Source organism: Pseudonaja textilis, chromosome 14, assembly GCF_049901715.1.
Source record: "Pseudonaja textilis isolate UNSWEBS1 chromosome 14, rPseTex1.2, whole genome shotgun sequence".
NCBI lineage: Eukaryota > Metazoa > Chordata > Lepidosauria > Squamata > Elapidae > Pseudonaja > Pseudonaja textilis.
This window is the reverse complement of record NC_142003.1, coordinates 11,446,190-11,462,197: the sequence shown is the minus strand read 5'-3', so window position 1 is coordinate 11,462,197 and position 16,008 is coordinate 11,446,190. Positions and strand designations below refer to the sequence as shown.

The 16,008-nt window shown below is 44.8% G+C and overlaps 1 long non-coding RNA gene across 1 annotated transcript; it reads right to left on the bottom strand.

Moving 5' to 3' along the window:
* Window positions 1-13,350: 13,350 nt before the first annotated feature.
* Window positions 13,351-15,959, bottom strand: LOC148124691 (uncharacterized). The gene is made up of 2 exons (XR_015739538.1): window positions 15,872-15,959; window positions 13,351-14,604 (listed from the first exon to the last, which is right to left on the bottom strand). It is a non-coding gene; the product is annotated as an uncharacterized LOC148124691 (long non-coding RNA).
* Window positions 15,960-16,008: the final 49 nt, after the last annotated feature.

Genomic DNA, 16,008 nt, shown 5'->3' with positions numbered 1-16,008 from the left:
TTATTTATTATTAATTAAAAATTATTTATTTTTATCATGATTTTTTTATCACAGTTTTTTTATCATGGTTTATTTTCGGGCCAAATTTTTTTTGGGGGGAAGAAAGCTCACCCGCCTCGCGCCTACCTCTCCTCCTGCAAATGGCCCGGCTGGATGAGGCAGGACTGGAAGGCAGAAGCAGCAGCGGTGGTGAGGGCAGAAGCCTTCCCCGCCACTGCTGCTGCTTCTGCCCCGCCGTGGCTTCTGCCCCGCCGCCGCCGCTTCTTCCCCCACCACCGCTGCTGCTTCTGCCCCGCCGCCGCCGCCGCTTCTTCCCCACCACCGCTGCTGCCCCCGCCATCGCTTCTTCCCCCGCCACCGCTGCTGCCCCGCCGCCACCCCCGCCGCCGCTTCTTCCCTCGCCACCGCTACTGCCCCCGCATGCGGCCCATGGGCCGCGGGTTGGACAAGCCTGCTCTAAATGCTAACATAAGAAGCTAGTGTGATCTCTCCAAACGGCTAATTGCATAACATTACAGAGATCAACAGCTTTCACTTCTTTGCCTTGCTTTGTTGATTGGTCATCCACCTGTGAAGATCCACCTCTGGCCGCTACTTGACCTTCACTTTGATGGAATGTATGAGCTTTTAGAGAGCTGAAGTGAATCTTTTTTTTTATTTAAGTTTTTATTGGTTTTTAAAAAACAAACAAACAAAACATAAAAACATCAAGCCAGTCCTGTCTTGTGACAAGCTGATCTTTTGGACTGTTGTTCCATAAAAGATCAGTTGGGCATGTGAGAAGTAGGTCAAAGGGTTCTCCTGCCATATGAATTTTCCTACAATCCCCAAAAACTCCCCAAGGAGGAGCAGGCAAATTTGCACTGCTCCTTTGTTCTGAAGACAGCTGAAAATAGCTCGGTTTCATTGTCTTGCTCTATTGTTGTCTCTTCTCTGATAGACACAGCAGGTTTCAATATTGGCTGCAAAACGTTAGCAGAGGAAAGTGGAATGTGGGAAAGTGAGTATCCATGACCTAGAATGATCTCTCAAGGTCTTGAATGTAACACTGGATCCAGGGGTGGGATTCTACAGGTTCACACCTATTCTCTAGAACCAGTTGTTAACATTCTAAGTAGTTTGGAGAACTGGTTGTTAGAAGAAATTACTGGCCTAATCCTGTAAGGAAGGCAGGAAGGAAACATTCTGGTGTTGCTTACAGAAACTGCCTCTCCGTTAACCCTTATTACATTCTTGGCAGGACTAGACTTCCTGTCTCTGGAATGTGTCTGGAATTTCCCCCCCCTCCTTTGCTGGTACTTTGCTTGTGTGGAGTGACCCTTCAAAGTTACAATGGCACTGAAAAAAGTGACTTATGACTGTTTTTCACACTTACGACAGTTGCAGCATCCCCACAGTCATGAAAGGCCAGGCGTGGAGATGCGTGCCTTGATGTGAGTGATGTTGAGTTGGCCACACCCAGCCAATAACATGACCACCAAGCCAAGTCCTATTGCAAATGAAGGTTACAATTCATCTGTGCTGTCAAAAACAGGTCTTGACATCTTGTTCAGAAGAACATGATTTTCTTCTATTTCTCACATATTATTGAAAAACAGCAGAACCACTGAAAGGCACTGGGATTTATGGAAGTGGAAAATAGTAATATATACTTAGACACACTTTTTGAATTGTGGTTTTTTTTATCCTTCACCACCACCACCACATGCAATGTGAGGTATGATCCTGGGGTCTCTGGTTGTGAGGTAGGTGACAACCTTCGTCCACCTCATCTCTCCGATCTGTAACCGGAGGGAAAACGAGAATTCCCACTGCTGAGCATGACGGTCAAGGGAGCTGCGTTTTGCATTTGATTCTATTTGCCATCATTGTTAAGCAAAACACTGCCGTTAAGTGAATAAAACGGCCAATAAGCAAATCTGGCTTCCCCAACGGACTGTCAGAATCCAGGCTGGGAAGGAGGCGAGTCCGAGGCGGCAGCCATCGTGAACAAACCCCTGGCTCCAAGGGCCTGAAACGGGGCCATGTCACCCCGAGTGGCTCGGGGGCTAGAAGGGGGAGACTCGCTCGTGTCTGGCCCGCTGTTATTTCTCGGAGTCTCCCTGAAAAGTGTCTCTCCTCAGGATTTCCATCCTCCCGCCTTTCCCCCTTAGCTCGTCCAGGGCCGCCCTCTCGAAACCGGGATGGCTAAGCGGGCTCCCTTCACCGGCTCTCCCTGCTTGCGATGCCAGGAGTCCCGGCTCCCTGCCGGGCGGCAGAAACCCCGGGGCGCTCGGGGAGGCTCCTTGGGAGCACCGGCGGGAGTGGCGGCTGGCCTCCGCCCGGCTGGCCCGTTGACCGGGGGACGCCGGCAGGAAATCAGGGCGCCGTGGAGCGCCGTGGCTCGCCTCAGGGCGCCACCGAGAGAGGCTGCCTGGTAGGAGAAAGGCCCCGTGCGACCCCCCCTCGCTACCTTCGGAGGCTGCCTGGCCGTTGCCCGAGAGCCGCGCCCTCACGCAGAGGCCTCGCAGCGGGGTGGGAGCCAGGAACCGCGGCCGACGAGCGTGGTTGGGTTCCCGGGCTTGGGCGGAGGGACTCGGCAGCAGCCAGAAAGACTGGAGTCCGCAGCTGGCGCTCCTCTCTCTTCCTGCATTGCTCCATCTCGGAAACCTGCTCTAAACAAACCATGGCTTGACGAGGACTCGGAGCCGCCGCAACGCCGAACTCGCGCGCGGCCAGACGTGGAGCCGCACAGACCCGGAAGCTCCCGCGACCACGGCGGCGCTTCTCTCCATTTTTCTTATCTCTAGTCTTCGGCGGGCAGCACGGGATCATAGAGAGGAAGGTCGGCGATAGCTAGATAGGGACGGCTGCCGGCGCCGGAAGTGACGCTCTTCAAGCGCGAAGGCCCCGCGGCTGCGCTTCTGGACTGTCAGGGGCGGAGGCTTCGGAGCTCTCGGTTTCCCGGGCGAGCTGGAGGCTTGCAGCCGGGCCTGCTCCGTTTCTGGCAGCCGCAAGGTCGCCCCTGGTGGCCGGAGGTCCCGCCGAGGTTTCAGAAGGGCGACCCGGCGCCTCTGGGCGGCTGGCGGGGTCTGGGCCGGTTTGCTGCCGTGCCGACGTCTCGCAGAGAGCTCCGGACACGAGGCTGGGATGGCGCCGGGGCTCAGTCCAAGTCAGGGGCCCTCACCTTGGCCGCCTTAAGGCTGGTGGCCTTCATCTCCCAGGATTCTTCCTCCAGTCATGTTAGCTCCGGAATGCTGGGCGTTGAAGTCCACCAGCCTTAAGGCGGCCAAGGTTGGGGAGCCCTGGTCTAAGTGGAGGGAAGCGGGCAGGGCGGATCGATCCAGGCGAGAGGACAGAAGGGGAGCCCGTCAGATTTGCAGATGACGCCGCGAGCCGGGTGGGATTCAGAAGGATCTTGGCAGTCTTCAGCCTTGGACCCTGCCGAGCAAGGCGCGGTTTAGACGGGAGAAAAGTAGCATCCCGAATGCAGGCAAAACCCAAAGGTCCAGGTGCAGATTGGGCGAAAGCGGCCCAACTCCAGCAATAAACGTGAGAGGGATCTTGGGAGTCCTAGTGGAGGAACCGTCAACCATGAGCCAGCAGGGTAAAGGCTACAAACGATGCTCGCCTGCATTAAGGGATAGAATCGAGATCAGTATGAAATGTTAATGCCGCTTTATATTGCTTTGCTAAGATCACACTTGGAGTACTGCACTGCATCCAGTTCTGGTCACCACAGTATAAAGAAAAATGTGATAGTGCCACTGGTGAAACCATGCTTGGAATACTAAAAACCGTTCTGGATACCAGGAGGCAAACAAAAGTTGCTGAGACCCGAGAAAAGAGTGCAGAGAAAAGCAAGGAAGATAAATCACCTGATGGCTGGTGAGGGAGGTATGTCTACCCCATCAAAGAGGAAGCGTGGGGGGACAGGAGGAGCAGCCACAAAGAAGATGGGCTCAACTTGTTCTCCAAGGCACCTGTGGGCAGGACAGGAAGCAGCCATGGGCGGAAGCTCATGAAAGAGAGATCCAGCCTGGAACCAAGACATTTCCTGACAGAACAGGGTTTCCACCATTCATCCAGAGTGTCTCCTGCCTTGGACAGGGTGTTGGGCTAGAAGACTCCCAAGGTCCCTCCCCACCCTATGATTCTGACAGGTCATGGGGAACTGGGAATGCAGTTTCCTGTGGCCTTCGGTGGGACTGGGGGGATCTATCTGTCCCTTGGACAAAGAGGAGGGCACCTGGTTGGCAATGAGTACAATGAAGAGGACTCTGGACCTGCCTGTTGGAGGTTTGGGTTGCTGCTTCCCTTTGCCATGATGTTGCTGCAAATTACCACTAAGCATCCACCTTCACATTTCATGTTTTCAAAAGCATCCCAGACTTTGTAAATTGCATTAAAAAAAAAAGTCAGTGCAAGCAAAGCATTGCACCTCTAAGGTATTTTTTTTTTTCCAATGGAATATCTGTTTTCAAAGCTTTGTGGTTGTCTTGTATTATCTTTCATCCTATTTAATTTTTAAATATAAATCTAAAGCATCCATTTGTTACATACAAATGAACTATGAACTACAGTGTTTTGATGGCTGAATCAGTGACTGATATTAACATTTTCCATGCTTAAAAGTCTGTACAGATTCTCCATCATCCAGGTCATGGCTGTCTCAAAGGTGCTTTTTCAGGAGGCTTTGTTTTTCTTTTGAAGATGTTTTGCTTCTAATTCAAGAAGCTTTTTCAGAGAATGTTTATCCTGTCAGAGTTGAAGAAGCTTCTTGGATGAGAAGCAAAGTGTCTTTAAAAGAAAAGCACCTTTGGGACTTTTCCATACCTACAATTGCAATCACTGGACATTCTGGAGCATGTTTCCACAATAGCTTAGTGATAGCTATGGCTATCTCATACATAGGCCACTTAATAAATTACATCTAGTCCCAGTTTGTCAACAGCCCTTCAATTTGTAAAGTATCTTGGGAGCAGCTTGTCAAATGACATTACTTTTTAAATTCTGAAAATTTTAAAACTCAAAATCCATGTTGGCTCAAAAGCTCACCCCTTCCTTCCCATTTAGTCTTCTACATTGTTATGGGTGTGAATGTGTGAAAATGGGAGTGGTTGAGATGCAAATTTGCACTTGGCTTCTTCCTGTGTTTATTCTCAGAGGCTCAGAGAGAGCCAAGCTCCATAGCTTAAAACCCTGCCATTCCCCACCCCCCCCACCAAGTCTGCATTCAAATGATTCTGGGAGCCAGCTGAGATAAATAAGCCATAAGAACAAATCCCTTTGAGCATTCCTCTCTAAATACAGGTTAACCTATGGTTCATCTGTTACGACTGATCTGTGCAGTGACTTTGAATGTCGTTCAGATCAGATTCTTTGTTACCTTTTCCTGTCATTTTAGCCATGATGCATGGTGCAAGTATTGATGCAAATGCACACTTGGGTTTGGACAAAGATGTGCAATTCTGTTATTCTGATACAAATATAGGCTTGAAATATTCAGATTAAAATCTGTTCTTCATTTATAATTTCCTGAGCAATCTAAAAAAGTATTGTGGATGTTGGAATTAAGATTCAAAAAAATCTCATGGCAGTACTTTTGTTTTACCATCCCAAAGACTGCAAAACAGTAGTATTTCAAATTCTTCAGAACATAATTAGTCCTCAATTTGCCAGTTGCTAATAAATAAACACAAAAGTTCTTGTTTCAATATCATTCCAGTCATGACATTATGCTAGATGGTAAGTCCCATTGAATTCAGTAGGGCTTACCTCCAAAAAATAGACTATAATAAAAAAAAGGAAATGTTATTGCAAACTACTGACTAAACAAAACTAAAAAAAGATGCTGTGACTTTTAAAAGTACCTGGGTTGAAGTGCTGAATTTGTCAAAAGTCATATTCTATCATATGGTTTATAACACTTTATGATCATTTAACCCATAAAATACAAACTTGGTTTAGAGCAGAGGTCTCCAAACGTGGCAACTTTAAGACTTGTGGACTTATGCTGGCTGGAGAATTCTGGGAGTTGAAGTCCACAAGTCTTAAAAGTTGCCATGTTTGGGGACCCCTGGTTAGAGCCATAAGCAATGCTGGATAAAGTGGTGGCTCATATTCATATGCTGTTAATTGTATAATTCTGTAATCCCAATAAATATTGAAAGCCAATTTGGCTTAATGGGCTAGGAACCAGCGGGCAGTGAGTTCTAGGCTTGGTAATTTAGGGCAATCCAACTCACCTCATAGGGTGTTATGGGGAAAACAGGAAGACTATTAGGAATGTTTGCCACTTTGTGTTGTTTATAAAAAAAATAAAAGAGGGATATAAATAAATTTAGCCCCCAGTTCTATTCAATAGTTGTATCCAGGCAATTCACGCAGGCAAATGTGCTCTTGTTCGCTTTAGCAAGCTAAACTATAGGAAATACACAGCTATCATGACTGATTTCAGGTGTGAACTCCAGAATAATAAATATTACCATAGAATTTTATGAGTCTATAACTATTGGTCGTTTTATTTTCAGCATCCCTCCTAATGAATCCAAGCATGGGATACGTTATTTTTTTTTATAGCAACCACACATCAAGTTCTGTGGGGCTGAGGCTTTGTTAATAGGAAAGGAGACGTCTCCATTCTTGCTATTTATTCTGTACCTCTGTGTATAACATATGCTGGGGACAGGGAACTCAAAATTCACAAAACAAAATGCAGCTGTAAGCTTCCAGACAGCTGACCATCTAACTTCTTGCATATCTTCAGCAAAGGTGGGAACATCGGTGAAGAGGGATATGGTCCATAATTCCCAAATTCTCCTGGTCATACTGGCTGGAACCAGTGAGAGTTGCAGGGCTACAACACCACCTGGTGGCACCAAATGTCCCCTTCCCCCAGATGCTTATCTACTTTTGGAGGGCAGCATCAAAAAAACCCTCACATGTTGAATGGGAAGTCTGTTCTAGAGGCACAATTAATGGCATAAGCAAAGTCTGTGTTGTTTGTCTTGCTAATAATCTAATTATTGGAAAACCCCCAATCTTTGTGAAACGTCTCAGTTGGTGGAAATGCACCAGCCCAGGAATGTTGACGATGCTGCTTGGTGGCAGAGCTTCTTCTCAATGCGGAGAAGGCCTGGGCTGCCACTTCAGAAGGAGTCTGGGGACACCTTTTCCAATTAATAAATTCATTAAAAGGGAGCAGCTTTCCTGAGCTGGACCTCCCTTCATCCCGTGCCCAGTATAACTGGATTGATGCAGGACTTGGGCACAGGAGGAGGCAAAGAGTTTGATTATGCAGGTGCAAGTGGCATGTGAGGCAGATGACCTTTTGTCATATGTTAGAAGCCCATTCTCAAGACCTTTTGAGATAGTTTGAAATCTTTTAATGTACTCTATGTGAATTCAGTAATCTTAATGGTGTGATTAAAGTCTCATTTCCCCAAACAATCACTGAGAGGGGAGATTGAAATGTTGTTAACTTTGTCCGCGTTCTGATACCTCCTTAAATTAACGGCTGTCTTCCCACAACTTACATCTCCACATCACTGGATGGAATCAAGAAAGAAGATGTGGGACTTCCGGTTTGAAGGGCTTCGGTGACAGACAGGAATCCGTGATCATGCGCGGTTTCTGCCTGGGCTCGCCGCTGGAGCGCCCCGAGCCGGCTGGCTTTGGGGCTAAGCCACCCCATAGAGGTGGTGAAGAAGGGGGAGACTGCCAGCAGGGTTGAGGAGAGCCGCATCTCTCCTCCTCAGCTGGCCAAACTCCCTTTCCCGAAGGCAGTAGGAGCGGCGGTCAGAAATGGCTGCCTCAAAGAAGAACTCAACTGGAAAAGAAAGTGCAGGAGGAAGAAAGAAGTGAAAGTTTTGGCTGACTGGGTTAAGCTAAAAAAACAACAATTAAGGTACCCTGGAATTTAAATTTTACAAAAGATAACATCGCTCCCAAAGAAGGTCGGAAGCAGCGAAAGAAAGTGAAAAGGGAAAGGTTTTTTTTCTTCTCTCTCCTTCCTTACATTGACAATTGAGAGATCGGAATAAGAAATTGGAAAAATCTGCCTTGGCATCAATAGGCAACTAAGCTGAAAATATAATTAAATGCCAAAGGGACAATAAAGATCTCTGGACATTAAAACCTTTTTCTTTTATAAGCAGGAAGGGAGAGGAAAAGAATAAGGGCAGGATCTGGAGGGAGGAGACTGCCTGGACTTCAAAAGAATCTAAAGTAAAACTTCAACAAGACTTCTAAAAGATATATTTTAACTGAGACTTTGCAACTAAATAGTAACCCCAGGAAGAGAAAGTGGAAAAAAAGGAAAGTGTAAAAAGAAATAGCTGTGTGTATTTGGACTGTCTGGTGGCTTTTGGATTTTTGGTTATTATATTTGAATAACTAAAATCAATTGGGTTGTTGTTTAATTTTTTTTACAATGGCATCACTTCTGGATGAATTGAAAACGGAACTTAAAAAATACAAAGAAGATTCACAAGAAGGGAAGGGCTCTTTTGGCTTCGTCTTTCAATTCTTAGAAATGGAGATCTGCAACTACGAGAAACAACAAGAAAAGACTGCAAAACAAGACTGGGACAAAGAGGAAGCCATCTTTAATGAACAAGTAACTCTATGTGGGGAAGAAAGGGGAAAGGGGGGAAAGAGAATGGAGAATTTAAGACCTAAAAAAACAGCCAAAGAAGGGAAAAATAATTTGAAAAGTGGATATAATTTTGGAAAGCAACAGAAAAGGGGAATACAGAAGAGGGAAATGGAGGTGGAGAGACAGGGGTAAAAAGGGGAGAGAGAAGAAGAGAGGGAAGAAGGAAAGGAAGAGAAATTACAAAGGTTTGGAGCAAGATGTAAAGAAACAGGACCTATTTAGAGATAATGGGTGAAAATCTAACTGAAAAAGGGATTCTGTGAAGGTACATAAGATTGTATTGTTATATTTGTAATAGAAGTAATTTTAGAAAATTGGAAACAACATATGATTAAAAAGGGATAAAGTAGTTGGTGTGGTTTGGGGAAATGTTTGTGAATAAAATAAATGAAATAAATGAGAAAATTGAATTAGGAAGGAACGGGAACATTTTAATTAGTCAATGTTTTATAAAATATAAGTGAAGGGGGGGAATTAACTATGGAAAGTTTATAATTGTTCCTATAGAAGTATGATATTTATTTGAAAAGTAATGTGCAAAATGTTAAGATCTAAATGAATATTAATATTAATGATAGAATTGAATTGGAACAGATTGTTGTTTTAATTATATTATACATGTACAATTTTTTTTCTTTTTTCAAGAATACAATGTGTAGTTTTAGAATGTGTCAAGCAGAATCCGAATGGAAGTTATGTATTATATTAAGTGTTATAATTTTAGGTGAAAGATATAAAGGCATCATACTCCAATCAGTGATTACAGGAGAAATTTTGTTTAATGAGAAAAGATAGTAGACAGTTGAAACAGGACAGACAAAGAATATAACTACAATGATTTGAATTGAGATGAAATAAATAAAATAAAATTAAGAAAGTTAAAAGAGGGGAGAAGCTATGTAGAAAATGTAGAATAGTAATAAGATATGGAATGGAATATAAAAATGAGCATGAACTTGAATTTGTGTCTGTATGAAGAGATGTAACCCGGGATTATGCTGCTTTCAAAAAAGATGTTTTACTTGTATTTATTTTCTTTTTGTGAAAACTCAAATAAAACTTACAAAAAAAGAAAAAGAAAGAAGTTGTGAAATGTTAGCTGAAATAGACAAGAATGGATTTATGCCCCTTGCACCCCCCAGCTGTCCAAGGATGGAGCAGAAACAAAATGTTGGCGAGTATGCTTTTTTGCTTAAACATTAAAAAAAAAAACCATTTCTGAAAACATGCAACTTTCCCCTGAATTTTGCTGGCTCTGTCTGGGAGCTTGCTAAACTAGAATTGGTGGGGTCCCTTTATAGCTTGCTCTGGGGATTTAGGGTCTCGGTCTCCTCTGTTTTTCTCTAAGAAACCTTCTGGAGCAGGTTGTTCTGCTCAGGCGGCTGCTCCACTGGAACTCTGGATCCAGCCCTTGTCTAAGAACGTCTCTGTCAGATCCATGTATCTGCCATTCTTCAATGGAAGAAGAAGGGGGGAGTTGGTACAAGTAATCCTTTTTGATGTAACCTGAATATCTTAAGTCTTGTATTGAATCTGTATAACCTGCACATGATATACAACTGGAGACTGGAGCCCAGATGCCTGGAAACTTGTCACCTCTTGGAGAGATAGCAAGAGGAGGAGGGGCCATAAAAAGTCCAGTTCCAAAAGAAACTTCCCGGGAATCTCTTCTCAACTATGGCCCCAGAAAAAAAAGTGGGGGAATTAACATGTTGTTGCTTCTCTGTGTTGACAAAATCCACACCGGACTAAGGGGAGGGGTTCTAACTCCCTTTATCTAAGCTGCAGGCCCGGAGGCATATTAGACTCTCCTTTGAACATTGCCTGGATATCTTCCTTTTCAATAAAGAATTCCTTTTGAAGTACCCAGCTTTCAGAAGTTTATTCTTGTCATCTGGAGGGGGGGAAGAGTCTGGGCCATACAGTCTCCTCTGTGCTTGTGGCCCGAGAGACTCTACTGCCATCTAGTGGCACAGAATCCTTCGTTACTCTTAATTGTGGCACCAGCCTGGTCTCCAGGGAGCAGCCTCCACAGTCCTTCGATCAAATTCTTCACAGAAAGCTGGTTCTGTTCTGACAAGGGCCTTGGTTGCTTTCTGTTTTAGCCCAGAAACTGGAATTGTAGGGTGAATATTTTCAGTAGCCACCCTATTGTGGGAGAGGATGGCCGTCTCTTGGCTGTCACCCCGACATTCCAATTGGTGAAAAATCTTAGGTGGGACTCTGCATATCCACCTGGAAAGTTCCTGACACGCTTTTCTGTGGAAGAACTAGCTTCCAGAACCCATGGGCCATTTTGTTCATAGGAAAACTGTTGGCCTAAGCAACCAGATACTTTCCTCCAAAGAGATCAGCGTTCGGTTCCATCCTTACCTGAAGTGATATAGGTTGATTTTCTGTTGCTAATCACAGAAACCAGAGGATGGTTTCAGGTATAGATTCCTGTCAATTTCTTCCTGATTCTAATGGAACAGACATCAATGTGTGAGACCTGGAGCACACTTGCTGGAATTGGTTTTCCTTCTGGCTAAGGGCAACATTTTTTAAAAAGGGGAGATGTAGAATGGCTGAGAGGAATTTCATATAAAGAAAAGTCCTTGCTCTGAACAAGATGACCAGGTGTTTGTTCCAGTCTTATGTCCTCATTTTCTGTCATGGTTTGGGAAACTGGATGCTGAGCTACATAGGACTTTGGTCCAATCAATCCTATGTTGCACAGTCAGGTAACTTTGATTAAACTCTGAAAAATACAATTATAAAAGCCCAATTAAGTTCAATTTTACTTTTAAAAAAAACCAAGAAACACCCCCCCACCAGCATGGTTGCATAAAGACCAACTGAGAGGGGGGGGGGGAAAGTACAAACAAATAGAAGGAGGGATGAAACAAATAGCCCAAACTTGCAAAGCTGAAGTTAGGAAGGCTAAAGCTTTGAACGAAGTAAGACTTGCAACAAATGTCAAAAACAATTTTAAAAAGTTTCCACATATAAAAAAACAAGAAAAAAACCCAAAGTCCATCATCCACTAATGGAAGGAGTTGGCAAAGAAGTAACAGGCAGTATAGAGAAAACAGAAGTGCTTAATTCATAGTTTGCATCAGTCTTCACTCAAAAAGAAAATACTTACCAAAAACAACTGTAAAAGTTAGGAATGCATATTAAAAGTGGTCCATGCCTGTGGCAGCCGCAGCCCTTGGGGTGCAAGAGGGGGTGTTGCTGCCCTTGATGTGAAAGCTCCAGTTCCTTCTCTTCAGATCACACATCCCTGCCAAGCAGAAACAAGTCACTAGTGAAATGAAATAGGTGGTTATGGGTGGGGGAGATCAAACTGAAATTTATAACAATCACACAGAAAAAGGGGGCTTTGAAATAACAATTCAAGCACTTTGATTAGAGCATAACCCTTGCCACTGAAACGTTACCTGTTTTGTTGCATTGACTTTGTTGTCCCTCTCAGTAGAATTTGTGGAAGAAGGAATAAATGATTTCTGCAAACTTTCTGGCCTGAGACAGCTCTGCTCTGTCTTGTCAAAAGCACTTTTAGGATTAAGGCTTCCTGATGATTAAAAAGACTGATGGAGGGTTCACTCCCAAAGGAAGGAACCGCATTTAACCCCAGCAGGGCTCCATTCCCTTCAGAAGGAGAAGAAAAATGCCGTATTCCCTTTTGCAGCCTTAATATCTGGAATTCAGGACACCAGGAAGGACAAGCCAGAGAAGTGCTCAGTTCCAGCTGAGGGGTCAGAGCTGGGGAGGCTCAGTTCAGGGCATGAGCTGGCAATGGGGGACTGGTGCTTGTCCAACAAACCAGGTTAAATTGTGCTTAGCTAATTTGGGAGATAATTTTTTTTAATAAAAAATGAGGTTTTGAGTATATGGTGCACTCAGAATAATTTTTTTGCTAGTAACAAAGATATTATCTGGCACAAGCTGTTCTGGATGCTTGAAATGTTAGAATCAGAAAAACCTTAATTCAGTATTTCTCATCCTTGGCAGCTTGAAGATTTGTGGACTTCAACTCCCTGCTGGGAAATTTTGGGAGTTGAAGGTCACACCTCCTCAAGTTGCCAAGGCTGAGAAATTCCACCGTAAGTGATATTCATCACCTGATTGTGAGAATGAAGCCACGATGTTAGCCTGAAGTCACTTAGATTTGGCTCCTCTGCGTAGAAGCTATTCAATTTCAAATAAATGGAAGCTGGATAGCAGAGTTTGTCCTAAGTTTAGCAACTGGAGAAGGGTCAGTGCCAAAAGAAGCCCGGCTGCCATTTCAAAGCTGTTGTTTCCATTACAACCACATTTTCCATGTAAAAATGGTCAGATTAAGGGGGAAGGGAAAACTCTTAGTGGCTCCCAGCTGGATGCAGCCCATTTTCTTTTGTTGCCTGGGTGGCAGCTGTCCAAATCCCCTCCCATCAGAGTTACTCCTGTAGTCCTTCATTGGCTCATCCCTGAAAAATCCAAGAACCTTCCCCTGACGTCACTTTGCCATTAAAACCCTCCAATCCCCCTGATAATTGTTTGGAAAAGGTGCAATTGATGTCAAACAGTCTGATAATCTTGTATTTTGAATCCATTATCTGACTTATTCCATGGTCATATGGTGTTCTCCCGGGAAAAGGCATTTGCCAGCTGCTGTGCGAACAAGGCTGGATGGGGAAGGTGGGCAGACGCCTTTTTGCCTCTCTAATGTTCACCTATCTGCTCCGGGCCTTTTGGGGCAGAACTGAACAACCAGCAATCATTGTTTAGGTTTCTAAATTGCCTGGCCAAATGATCAAATCTCTGCGACCTTTAGAAACTTTCTGCTCTCCTTCCCACCATTAACTTGCAGAGCAATTTTAGCTGATTTAGCTTGCCACATTAAAAGTAGGGATGCTAGATGAGGAGAGATCCCTCCTATTCACATGTCCAAATGTGGGGACTGGGGGCGGTTGGGAGCCTTAAGGATAGGAGAAGAACACTTTGCTCTGTAGAAAGTTAGCACCCACCCTTCTCCTAGAAGAATGAAACATTGTAGGAAATATTAAAAAGGAAGAATATTACACCTCCCTGGATGAGAAAAGGAGAAAAGTGCTCTTGGAAAGCAGCCCCACCTTTGTTAATAGCCCCAGAAAGACTGAGCCATGCTATCTGCAAGTCAAAAGACCTTCAGCTCCAGGGTGATGGGATTAGCCCTCACTCAAGATCCAAACCAAGACAAAGCCATTCAGTCATAATAGGAATTGCCCAAAGCCCCTTCATTACACCACCCAGCAAGATTAAACCAAGCTTGGGACTCAAGACAACCTACAAAGTTACCCTTGTGTGGCCCCATGGGAGTCTGACAACCAACCAGGATACATTTCTTGCCACAGGAACAGGAGGCAAGTTCCAAGCTCAACAGAGGTTATGAATCTCTCTCCCTCTCTCACCCATGTGCTTCTTTTGCCTAGGACCTCAAATCATGTGGTCCTGCTGTCCACCATTAAACCATCTTTCCAAGCAATCGCCAGTGTCTTTCTTCCCACTTAGAACTGAATCCAGATGGACGTTTCTTCCAAAAGCTCCATGGAGGTTTTCTCCTCCCATTCCCCCTTGCTTTTCAATCCTTTAAACATCAAGGCAAAGGGAGGGGGACTTTGAACCTGCTCCTTCCAAATGATGCCAGTACGGAGGCTTCCCTGAATGAGGGTAGGGTGCCAGAAGGTGCTGCCCACCTCATACCAGGAGCTTCATCTGGATGCTGAGGACATTTTTCCTGCTGCACAGATGTCCAAGAGGGATTGTTTCATTTCAGGGCTGTGTTTCACAAGGTTTCTTTCATGGCAAGACTTGACGGCAGGCAAGGCATCCTTGGAGCCACCTGAGTCTCACCCTAATCTTCTCATTTGGCCAGTCTCCACAATCAGAAGCTTCTTCCCAGCTTCTTCTAGCCAGGTATCTCAACACTGGGCTGGCAGCGATGCTTCAGGACAACCAAGTCTCTAATCATCATGAAGGACATTGAGAGGTGGTCACTTTTTACTCCTCCCCTTTTTTCATATCAAAATGGAAATAAACCCTTCACAATAGAACCACTAGGGACCAAGACATTGTGGAGAGATTTAAGGGAAGGGTCTTAACATCTACCTAGTAAATTGCAAGACTTTGGTGTCCCTTGCTAATTTTGAAGAAGCTAAAAACCCAGTTGGTATTTAGATTGGGGACCTCTGGGAAACCCCAGGGGTGGGGAAAACATCCAGGGAGAAGGGGCTAGCCGGCCACTTCTGTACTGCTGCAAGAAAGCTACCTTATATTCCTGAGCTCAGCTTGAAGGGGTCTTTGTTCTTTTAGTCAACTTCTACCCTTTTCTGCTTGCATCCACCGATGTGGCTCAGGAAGGGTGTGAAAAACCCCCAAATCATAGGCCAGGTTATCTTGAGACTCCCCTCTCAGTCTCCAAAATGGGAAGCCTGGGTTAAACGGAGGGTTCAGGTGTGGCAATTAGTTTAATGGATGAGGGGTCTGTTCAGGGCTAAACGTAATGTCCTAGTGGTAATTGGGTCGATTAATCCTGTTCTGAGGTTCCCACAGTGCACTGATCCACAAATGACCCAGTTACATGTAGGGTATGTGACAAGTGATCTGATAGAGCTGTGCAGATAGGAAAAGGAATCTAAATACCCTCAACATGCATCCCAGAAATGAGAGTGGAGTCTGGTGGGGCTTCACCCACAACTTCCACCCTCATTCTACAGCTGAGCTACAGATATTTGCCATGATCGCAATCCCTGAAACTGAGAATTGGAGGGTTTTTTTGAGTCAGATGATGCCTGATCACTAGACAGGTTTCCATGTAGTTTTTGCAGCAACATTTTTAGAACTAGTTTGCTAAGGAGACTAGAGAGAGGAACTGGTACAGAGCCCCCAGGGATTTTCTGTTCAGAGGGGGATTTGAATCAGATCTGACCTGTTTGTTTTGAATATTGTGGATCTAGGTAACGGTACAGAAAAAAATGATTTGTTTATATAACACATACATTGGCAGGAATTCAACTGCCTATATTAATGCATCAGTGGGAGGGGTGACCTAGCAGAATGAAGTTGGGTCTATTGGTGGACCCTCTCCCACCCCAACCAAAATGAGAGTTGATGGGCTTCAACCCATCTGGGAGGAGCTGATCTGGCAATGTTTTCTTTTGCTGCTCCCTGTGTACCTCACCCGCTGGGATTCAATTAAGTTGCCATCCTCAGGAAAGGTATCTATGGTACCTGAACTTCAGAGGTCACCATGGGTCCACCTTGGGTTGCATCTCCAGTCTCCTAATGAGGCATCTGATGTAGCTTTGCAAATTCTTTGGCTTTGTTTCTGGAGACATTTGGAGACATTGTTCCCAGAAGTAGTCAAA